The sequence below is a fragment of the Oryx dammah genome, unplaced genomic scaffold (assembly GCF_014754425.2).
Source record: "Oryx dammah isolate SB20612 unplaced genomic scaffold, SCBI_Odam_1.1 HiC_scaffold_11, whole genome shotgun sequence".
In the NCBI taxonomy this organism is placed as follows: domain Eukaryota; kingdom Metazoa; phylum Chordata; class Mammalia; order Artiodactyla; family Bovidae; genus Oryx; species Oryx dammah.
This window is the reverse complement of record NW_024070195.1, coordinates 17,136,881-17,147,178: the sequence shown is the minus strand read 5'-3', so window position 1 is coordinate 17,147,178 and position 10,298 is coordinate 17,136,881.

The following is a 10,298-nucleotide window of genomic DNA, read 5'->3' as shown; positions in this document are numbered from 1 at the left end:
AGTATGTGTTGGTAATAATATTTATAATAAATTATTAACCTGATGCTGTAGAGAACCAAAAGGACTACAGTTACAACAGTAGTAATAAATTACCCCCAAATTATAATCCATTAATGCTCCCATTTAAAACTGATTTTCTATCTATATATTATTGAGGTCTCTTAACTCATTTTCCTTACTAGATGGCTCAATTTTGAAATGAAAATATAGAAAACAATGAATGGTAAACTCTGGAAATTATCTTCCTTTTGATATGCCTCATTGGTAAGTATGCAAATATTAGTTTGTTGGGTTTTTTTCACCACTCTCCCTGTCCCCAGGAGTTGTTCTTAGTACATATTACAGCTCACTGTGGGGTGATTGCTATTGACTGGAGAATGTACACTGTGAACTGTAATTGTCAAACAAGTGAGTGGAGATGAATAAATTAATGCCAGGAAGGCACAGGCTTTTGTTGTTGCCTTGCTGTGTCTCTCATCTACAGTCTAATCTTCAGATTCATGAAACTGTTACTTTTCTTATGCTCCAATAAATTTTTTGATTATTTCTGGTATTTTGCCCTTGAGTTGTATGTCTCATGTGTTTTTGGATATTAAGCCCTTATCAAATATATGATTTGAAAATATCTTCTCTCAATCTGTAAATTGCCATTTGATTTTGTTGATGTTCCTTTGTTTGGAGTTTGATGTGGTCCCACTAGTTTGTTTTTGGAGTTGTTGCCTTTGCTTTTGGTGTGAAACCCAAAAACTCATTGCAAAGACTGATGGCAAGAAACTTACCACAATGTTCTCTTCTAGAGGTTTAATTGCTTAAAATCTTATGTTCAACGTTTAATCCCATTTTAGTTGATTTTTGTGCATGGTAAAAGATGGGTACAGTTTCATTTTTTCATAGGACTCTCCAGTTTTCCCAGGGCCATTTTTAACAAGCTTGTCCTTTCCCCACTGGATATTCTTGGCTCCTTGTTCATAAGCTAACTGACAATATATGGGTGTGCATTTCTTTCTGGCTTCGTTGTTCTGCTCTGTTGACTTATGTGTCTATTTTCGTGCCAGAAGCAAATCATTCTGTTTTGATTACTATAGCTTTCTAATACAATTTGAAATCAGCAATCCTAGTGTCGAAATTTGTTCTTCTTTCCCAAGATCATTTTCACTCTTTGGTTTTTTTGTGATTTAATACAGCAGAATAGATCAAGAAGAAATGGAAAAAGTACACAGAAGAACTATACAAAAAATATATTAATGACCCATATAATCGCAGTGGTGTAGTTTCTCACTCAGAGCCAGACATTCTGCAATGTGAAGTCAAGTGGGTCTTAAGAAGCACTTCTGCCCATAAAGCTATTGGAGGTGATAGAATTCCAGCAAAGCTATTTAAAATCCTCAAAGATGATGCTATTAAAGAGCTCCACTCAATATGTTAGAAAATTTGGAAAAGCTAGCAGGGACCAGATGACAGGAAGAGGTCAATCCTCATCCCAATTCCCAAGAAGGGCAGTACTAAAGAATGTTGACGCCACTAAACAGTTGTACTCATCTCCCATGCTAGCAAGGTTATGCTCAATTCCTCCAAGTTAGGCTTCACCATTAAGCGAACCTAGAATTTCCAGATGTTCAAGCTGAGTTTAGCAAAGGCAGAACAACCAGAGATCAAATTGGCAACATTCGCTGGAACATAGAGAAAGTAAGGGAATTCCAGAAAATCATCTGCTTCATTGATCTCACCAAACTGTGTGGATCATAACAAAGTGGAAAATTCTTAAGGAAATGGGCATACAAGACCAACCTTACCTGTCTTCTGAGAAACCTGTATGCAGTTCAAAAAGCAACAGTTAGAAGCAGATGAAGAAAAATAAACTGGTTAAAATTAGTGAAGGAGTCCGTCAAGGCTGAATATTGTCACCCTGTTGATTTAAGTTATATGCACTGCATGTCATGTGAAATGCTGGACTGGATAAGTCCTAAAAGCTGGAATCAAGACTGCTGGGAGAAATATCAACAACCTCAGGTATGTATGTGAATGATACCCCTGTAATGGCAGAAAGCGAAGAGGAACTAAAGAGCCTCTTGATATGGATGAAAACAGAGAGTGAAAAAGCTGGCTTAAAACTCAATATCAAAAAATCTAAGATGATGGCATCTGGTGCCATCACTTACATGCAAATAGAAGTGGAAAAGGTGGAAACAGTGACAGATTTCCTCTTCTTGGACTCTAAAATCACTGTGGATTATGACTGCAGCCATGAAATTAGACGATGATTGCTTCTTGGCAGGAAAGCTATGACAAACCTAGACAGTGTGTTAAAAACAAAAACATCACTTTGCCGACAGAGGTCTGTATAGTCAAAGCTATACTCTTTCCAGTAGTCATGTATGCATGTATGAGTGGACAGACAATAAAGAAGGCAGAGTGGTGAAGAACTGATGTTTTACCAACTCTGGTACTGTAAAAGGCTCGAGAGTCCCTTGGACAGCAAGGAGATCAACCGATCAACCTTAAAGCAAATCAACCCCAAATACTCTTCTGAAGGACTGATGCTGAAGCTGAAGCTCCAATACTTTGGCCACCTAATGTGAATAGCTGACTCATTGGAAAAGACCCTGATGCTGGGAAAGATTGAAGACATAAGAAAAAGAGGCTGAAAGAGGATGAGATTATTGGATGGCATCACCAATTCAATGGGCATGAACTTGGGCAAATTTTAGGAGATGGTAAGGGACAGGGAAGTCTGGTGTGTTGAAGGCTGTGGAGTCACAGAGTCAGACATGACCTGGAAACTGAAAGAGAACAACAGTTTTATACAAGTTGTAGAATTTTTTTTCTGTTTTGTGAAAAATGCCTTGGAATTTTAAAAGAGACTGCAGTGAATATGTAGATAGCTTTGGGTAGTATGGATGTATTAACAATATTAATTCTTCCAGTCAATAAATATGAAATACGTTTCCATTTGTGTCTTTTAAACATTTCTTTCATGAGTGTCTTGAATGTTTTCATACATTGTTCTTTAAAAACCTTGCTTAAATTTATTTCTAAGTATTTTGTTTTTGGGGTGCAATTGTAAACATAATTATTTGTATTTCTGCAATTTGTTTTGGTATATGGATAGATAACTGAATTTTGTATATTCAAATACAGTTTACAGAATGCATGCTATTTTTTTTACAGAATAGACAATCCCCCCTCCCCAATAAGACATACAGAATGCCCAAGTAGTATATAACAAGTTGCTCAACATCACTATCAAGGAAGTGCAACATATACCACCTCATTCCTGTTTAAATGGCTTTTACCAAAAAGTAAGAAATAAGTGTGATTGAGGATGTGTAGAAAAGGGAGGTCTTAATGGATTATTGATTGGAATGTATATTGGTGCAACTCCCATGGAATAGCTTCTGGAAGTTTCACAAAGAACTGTTATGTAGCCATTAATCCCACTTCTGGATATATATTTGTTTCTGAATATATATTCAAAGGAAATGAAATAATTATCTCAAAGAGAAATCTGTACTCCTGTATTCATTAGATCAATATCGACAGTAGCCTGTTGCTAACTGCTAAGTCGCTTCAGTCGTGTCCGACTCTTTGCGACCCCATAGACGGCAGCCCACCAGGCTCCCCTGTCCCTGGGATTCTCCAGGCAAGAACACTGGCATGGGTTACAATTTCCTTCTCCAGTGCATGAAAGTGAAAAGTGAAAGTGAAGTCGCTCAGTCGTGTCTGATTCTAGTGACCCCATACTGCAGCCTACCAGGCTCCTCATCCATGAGATTTTCCAGGCAAGATACTGGAGTGGGTTGCCATTTCCTTCTCCATCACAGAAGCCTAAACACAACCTTTTATAGGACAATCTAAGTATCTGTCAGCAGGTGAAGAGATTAAAAAAATGTGATGTGATATATATATATATATATATATGAATTATATTTGGCCATTAATAAAGAAGCAAATTCTTCCATTTGTGGCAGCATGGATGAAATTGGAGGGGTTTATGCAAAGTTAAATGAGTTAAAGAAAGACAGATACTGTATGACCTCAAGTGTAAGGAATCTAAAAAAAAAAAGTAGGACTCAGAAACAGTGTAGGAAAGTGGTTGCCACGGCTTGGAGTGGAGGAAATAGGAATGTATTTGTAAAACACATATTTTTATTCACATTTTAACATATGAAAATTATAAGGTTTGAGGATCTAAGGTGTAGCATGATGACTATAACTGATAAAATTGTGTTGTATAATTGATGCTGTCTAAGAGAGTGGAACTTACCTGTGTTCTCTTCAAAAAATAAAAGATAAATATGTCAAATGACAGGAACGTGACTTATTAATAAACAGGGAAAATCTTTTCTAATAGATATGTAAATGAGGGTCAGCACTACGGCAGAGGGGTAGGTGGAAATGGCAAGTATACCGGAGTGGGTTGCCATTTCCACCTCCAAGGAGCTTCCCGACCTAGGGATTGAATCATCTCCTGTGTCTCCTGCATTGCAGGCAGATTCTTTAGCTGCTGAGCCATCAGGGAAGTCCTAACAAAACTACCATATGTCCTAGAAATTCTACTATTGGGCATATACCCTGAGAAAACCATAATTCATAAAGACACATGTCCCCCAAAATTCATTGCAACAGTGTTTACAATAGCCAGGACATGGATGCAATCTAGATGTGCATTGAGAGAGGAATGGATAAAGAAGGTGTGGTACATCTACACAAGGGAATTTTAATTAACCTTAAAAGGAAGCGAATTTGGGTCACTTGAGCTGAGGTGGATGAACCTACAGCCTGTTATGTAGAGTGAAGTAAGTCAGAAAGAGAAAACCAAATATTGTATATTAATGTATATATGGAATCTAGAAAAATGGCACTGGTTAACCTATTTTCAGGGCAGGAAGAGAGACACAGACAGAGAACAGATGTGTGGATACAATGGGAGAAGAAGAGGGCAAGTTGAATTGAGAGAGTAGCGTTGACACTTAGTACATTACCGTATGTAAAATATTAATAGATAGCTAGTGGGAAGTGGCTGTGTGACACAGGAAGCTTACCCAGTGCTCTGTGACAACCTAGAGAAGTGGGATGGGGTGCGTGGTGGGGGGATCCAAGAGGGAGGGGATACATGTATACTTATGGCTGATTCTCATTGTTGTACAGCAGAAACCAACACATTGTAAAGCAATTATACTCCAATTAAAAGTAAATTAAAAAAATAATATATACAGTGATTATATGCTAATAAAATGGACAACGTGGAAGAAATGGACAAATTCTTAGAAAAGTACAACTTTCCAAAACTGAACCAGGAAGAAATATAAAATCTTAACAAACCCATTACAGGCACAGAAATTGAAACTGTAATCAGAAATCTTCCAGCAAACAAAAGCCCAAGCCCAGACGGCTTCACAGCTGAATTCTACCAAAAATTTAGAGAAGAGCTAACACCTATCCTACTCAAACTCTTCCAGAAAATTGCACAGGAAGGTAAACTTCCAAACTCATTCTATGATGCCACCATCACCCTAATACCAAAACCTGACAAAGAGGCCACCAAAAAAGAAAACTACAGGGCAATATCACTGATGAACATAGACGCAAAAATCCTTAACAAAATTCTAGCAATCAGAATCCAACAACACATTAAAAAGATCATACACCATGACCAAGTGGGCTTTATCCCAGGGATGCAAGGATTCTTCAATATCTGCAAATCAATCAATGTAATTCACCACATTAACAAATTGAAAAATAAAAGCCATATCATTATCTCAATAGATGCAGAGAAAGCCTTTGACAAAATTCAACATCCATTTATGATAAAAACTCTCCAGAAAGCAGGAATAGAAGGAACACACCTCAACATAATAAAAGCTATATATGACAAACCCACAGCAAACATTACCCACAATGGTGATAAATTGAAAGCATTTCCCCTAAAGTCAGGAACAAGACAAGGCTGCCCACTTTCACCATTATTATTCAACATAGTCCTGAAAATTTTGGCCACAGCAATCAGAGCAGAGAAAGAAATAAAAGGAATCCAAATTGGAAAAGAAGAAGTAAAACTCTCACTGTTTGCAGATGACATGATCCTCTACATAGAAAACCCTAAAGACTCCACCAGAAAATTACTAGAGCTAATCAATGAATATAGTAAAGTTTCAGGATATAAAATCAACACACAGAAATCCCTTGCATTCCTATACACTAACAATGAGAAAATAGAAACAGAAATTAAGGAAACAATTCCATTCACCATTAAAACAAAAAAAAAGAGAAATACTTAGGAATATATCTACCTAAAGAAACTAAAGACCTATATATAGAAAACTATAAAACATTGGTGAAAGAAATCAAAGAGGACACTAATAGATGGAGAAATATACCATGTTTATGGGTCAGTAGAATCAATATAGTGAAAATGAGTATATTACCCCCCAAAGCAATCTACAGATTCAAAGCAATCCTTATCAAGCTACCAGTGGTATTTTTCACAGAGCTAGAACAAATAATTTCACAATTTGTATGGAAATACAAAAAACCTCAAATAGCCAAAGCAATCTTGAGAAAGAAGAATGGAACTGGAGGAATCAACCTGCCTGACTTCAGGCTCTACTACAAAGCCACAGTCATCAAGACAGTATGGTACTGGCACAAAGACAGAAATATAGATTAATGGAACAAAATAGAAAGCCCAGAGATAAATCCACGCACCTATGAGCACCTTATTTTCAACAAAGGAGGCAAGAATATACAATGGATTAAAGACAATCTCTTTAACAAGTGGTGCTGGGAAAACTGGTCAACCACTAGTAAAAGAATGAAACTAGAACACTTGCTAACACCATACACAAAAATAAACTCAAAATGGATTAAAGATCTAAATGTAAGACCAGAAACTATAAAACTCCTAGAGGAGAACATAGGCAAAACACTCTCTGACATAAATCACAGAAAGACCCTCTATGATCCACCTCCCAGAATATTGGAAATAAAAGCAAAAATAAACAAATGGGACCTAATTAAACTTAAAAGCTTCTGCACAACAAAAGAAACTATAAGCAAGGCGAAAAGACAGCATTCTGAATGGGAGAAAATAATAGCAAATGAAGCAACTGACAAACAACTAATCTCAAAAATATACAAGCAACTCCTGCAGTTCAATTCCAGAAAAATGTCTGTTTTTTAATATTCTGTCTAGGTTGGTCATAACTTTCCTTCCAAGGAGTAAGCGTCTTTTAATTTTCAGCTTCAGTCAACATCTGCAGTGATTTTGGAGCTCAGAAAAATAAAGTCAGCCAATGTTTCCACTATTTCCGCATCTATTTGCCATGAAGTAATGGGACCAGATGCCATGATTTTAGTTTTCTGAATGTTGAGCTTGAAGCCAACTGTTTCACTAGGCCATTGTTTTCAAGCCCATTGCTCTGCTTTTATTATGATTTGTGATTTAAACCCTGAAAAAAAGAAATCTATTGTAGAGTTTGGATTACTTACCAGTAGATGCATTGATGGAATAACAATAGAACTTAAGATGATTACTTAATTGAGCTCAAAATTTTATATATGCATATGAAGAGAGTTATTTACTATTTTCATTCTTGGCCCCTTGTGCTATTCTGAGAACTTTGATTGAAGCTATATATAAAAGAAATTACATTATTATTATAGTTAAATAACTGGTATAATTATGTGTGTACATTCAGAATCTGTTAGTCCAGTGGCCATAAAAATGAGTATCCTCATCCCCTGGGGAAGAAAATGTTACCATTTCTATTTTTATTTATTTTTATCTCACTGTCATTTAGTTTATATTTTGTGTATATTTTTTAAAGTCATAATATATTAGAATAGCAATGCATATATAATATTTTTACATAATATAAGTAGGTCACTGACAGTATGTTGGAAAATGGAAACTAATTTGGATATTAGATCTTCAGGAATCAGAAAATTATCAAAATTTGCTGCATAAAATGTTACTTAATTTGGGGGAGTTTACCAACAATTTTTATGAAACCAGTTCAACTGAAGAGAGGCAAAATGTTCAGAACATCCATGTTTGCATGACTCTGCATAGAGCCTCAGAGACAGAAACATTTTTGAATTTGGGTAGAAGACCAAGAGTCTTGATTGGACGGGGAAAACTTGAATCGTGAATGCAAGAGAGCATGTTTGCTCCCCTCAGTGTGGTCTAAATTGTTTTTCTTTAAATCATGTCCCTTTCTTCACATTCATTCCCGAAACCCCGTCCTCTGCTTTCCTATTTTTTTTTTCCCATAGTACAGATCACCTGTCAACATATCATATAATGTACTTGCAAGACTAAAACTTTTTTATAAATATAAATTTATTTATTTTCATTGGAGGTTAATTAGTTTGGATTCATGTTTATTGCAGATTATCTGTCTTCCACAGGCTGTAATATCAGTTCCATGAGAATAAGTGTCTGCCTGCTTAGTTTATTGATGTAAACTAAGCACCTATAAGAGTTTCTGAGTCAGGGAGGAATTAAGTCAATGATCAATTGGTTAAATGACAAAAATCAGAGTACTGGGCAGGCCTATAGGTTTCAAAATTTTGTGGTTTCGATTAGCTGTTGTAAATAAGCTGTTCTGCAGTTAATGTTAGAAGATTAAGACACATTTCTGTTTCATCAGCATAAACATACCCTACATTTGAAGATAAAGTTTTAGACCTAACATGATAGCTAAAATGCACATTTGCAAAAAAATATATACAAGTTGATTTGTTTTCTCCATCCAAAATAGAATTATATTCCTTTTCAAAACTTTTCCTTACATAGTTCTGTGTACATATATGTTTATATATATAAGTAAAATTCCATCTAGACAAAGCTATGGTTTTTCCAACAGTCAGTATGGATGTGAGAGCTAGACCATAAAGAAACTGAGCACTGAGGAATTGATGTTTTTGAACTGCACTGTTGGAGAAGACTCTTGAGAGTCTCCTGGACTGCAAGAAGATCAAACCAGTCAATACTAAAGGAAATAAACCCTGAATATTCATTGAAAGGGCTGGTATTGAAGGTGAAGCTCCAATGATTTTTCCACCTGAGGCAAAGAACTGACTCATTGGAAAAGACTCTGATGATGGGAAAGATGGATGGCAAGAGGAGGAGATAGTGGAGGATGAGATGGTTGGATGGCATCACCGACTCGATGGACATGAGTTTGAGCAAGGTTCAGGAGATGGTGGAGGACAGGGGAGCCTGGTGACTGAACTTAACTGAAGGTATGCATATGTGTTATGTATATAACACAATGATTATATGATCATTATATATAGGTCACATTGACAAATATTGTATTTCAGTTTCAGTTATCGTTATACATAGATCATATTGACATATAATGTTATTTTGGTTTCAGGTGTACAATGTAATTATTTGATATATACTGCAAAATGATCACTGCAATAAGTCTGGTGAACATCTGTCACTAGAAATAGTTACAATTTCCTTCCTGTGAGTTCTTGACTCACTTTCTCTTTGTTGCTTTTCCTTCCTTCTGTCTCTTCCTTCTCTCTTATTCATCCTCCTTTGCCTTCTACCTTTTGATTTCCCATTTACTGTTTACTAGGAATTACTGCTGAAGCCCTAAAAATGCTACAAAACCAGCCCAGCAACATCACTGACTTCTTAGGAGAGCCATTCAAGAGACTGGCCCTCACACCAGTTTGTTTGAAGGCTGTACAAGCTGAGCAACCCTAATCCAGTCTCAGTAGAGAGTCAGTCTATTTGGAGGATTTTATAATTCTGGGACCTACTATGGCATGTTTGTAAGGCCAAATAATTAATCAAAAAGATAGTTACTCTAAAAGGAAGAGAAAATGATATCTCACTTCTCAGATAAATGTGTTTTTAAATCAAGTATTCTGATCTACTCAGTGTCTATGTGACCACTTGGACAATTGTCCAGAATCCCTAGGTGGGGGACAGATGCACACCAGTATTTCTGCCATTCAGTTGTTCAGAGTGTTTATGATACATGGGTTTCCTGTGTGTCAGCTAGTAGGCAGCTGACTGTAGGCTGCTTAATATTCTCCAGATGATGCTTGAAGAGTGAAGGAAACAGAGAGGTTCTGGTGACTACTGCAGGTGGGGAGCTATGGGTTCCAGAACATTTCCCCTGAGTAAAGGAAACTATGACATTGGGGATCCCCAACTTGTGAATGTCCTGGAAAATCAAAAGGATAACCCTCAAGGGAAACACTTGTCAGTCAGGGGGAATTTCAGATCTGTCCATCTGGACCAAGAGAAGGCTACAACAGCACCATGTAAGTCA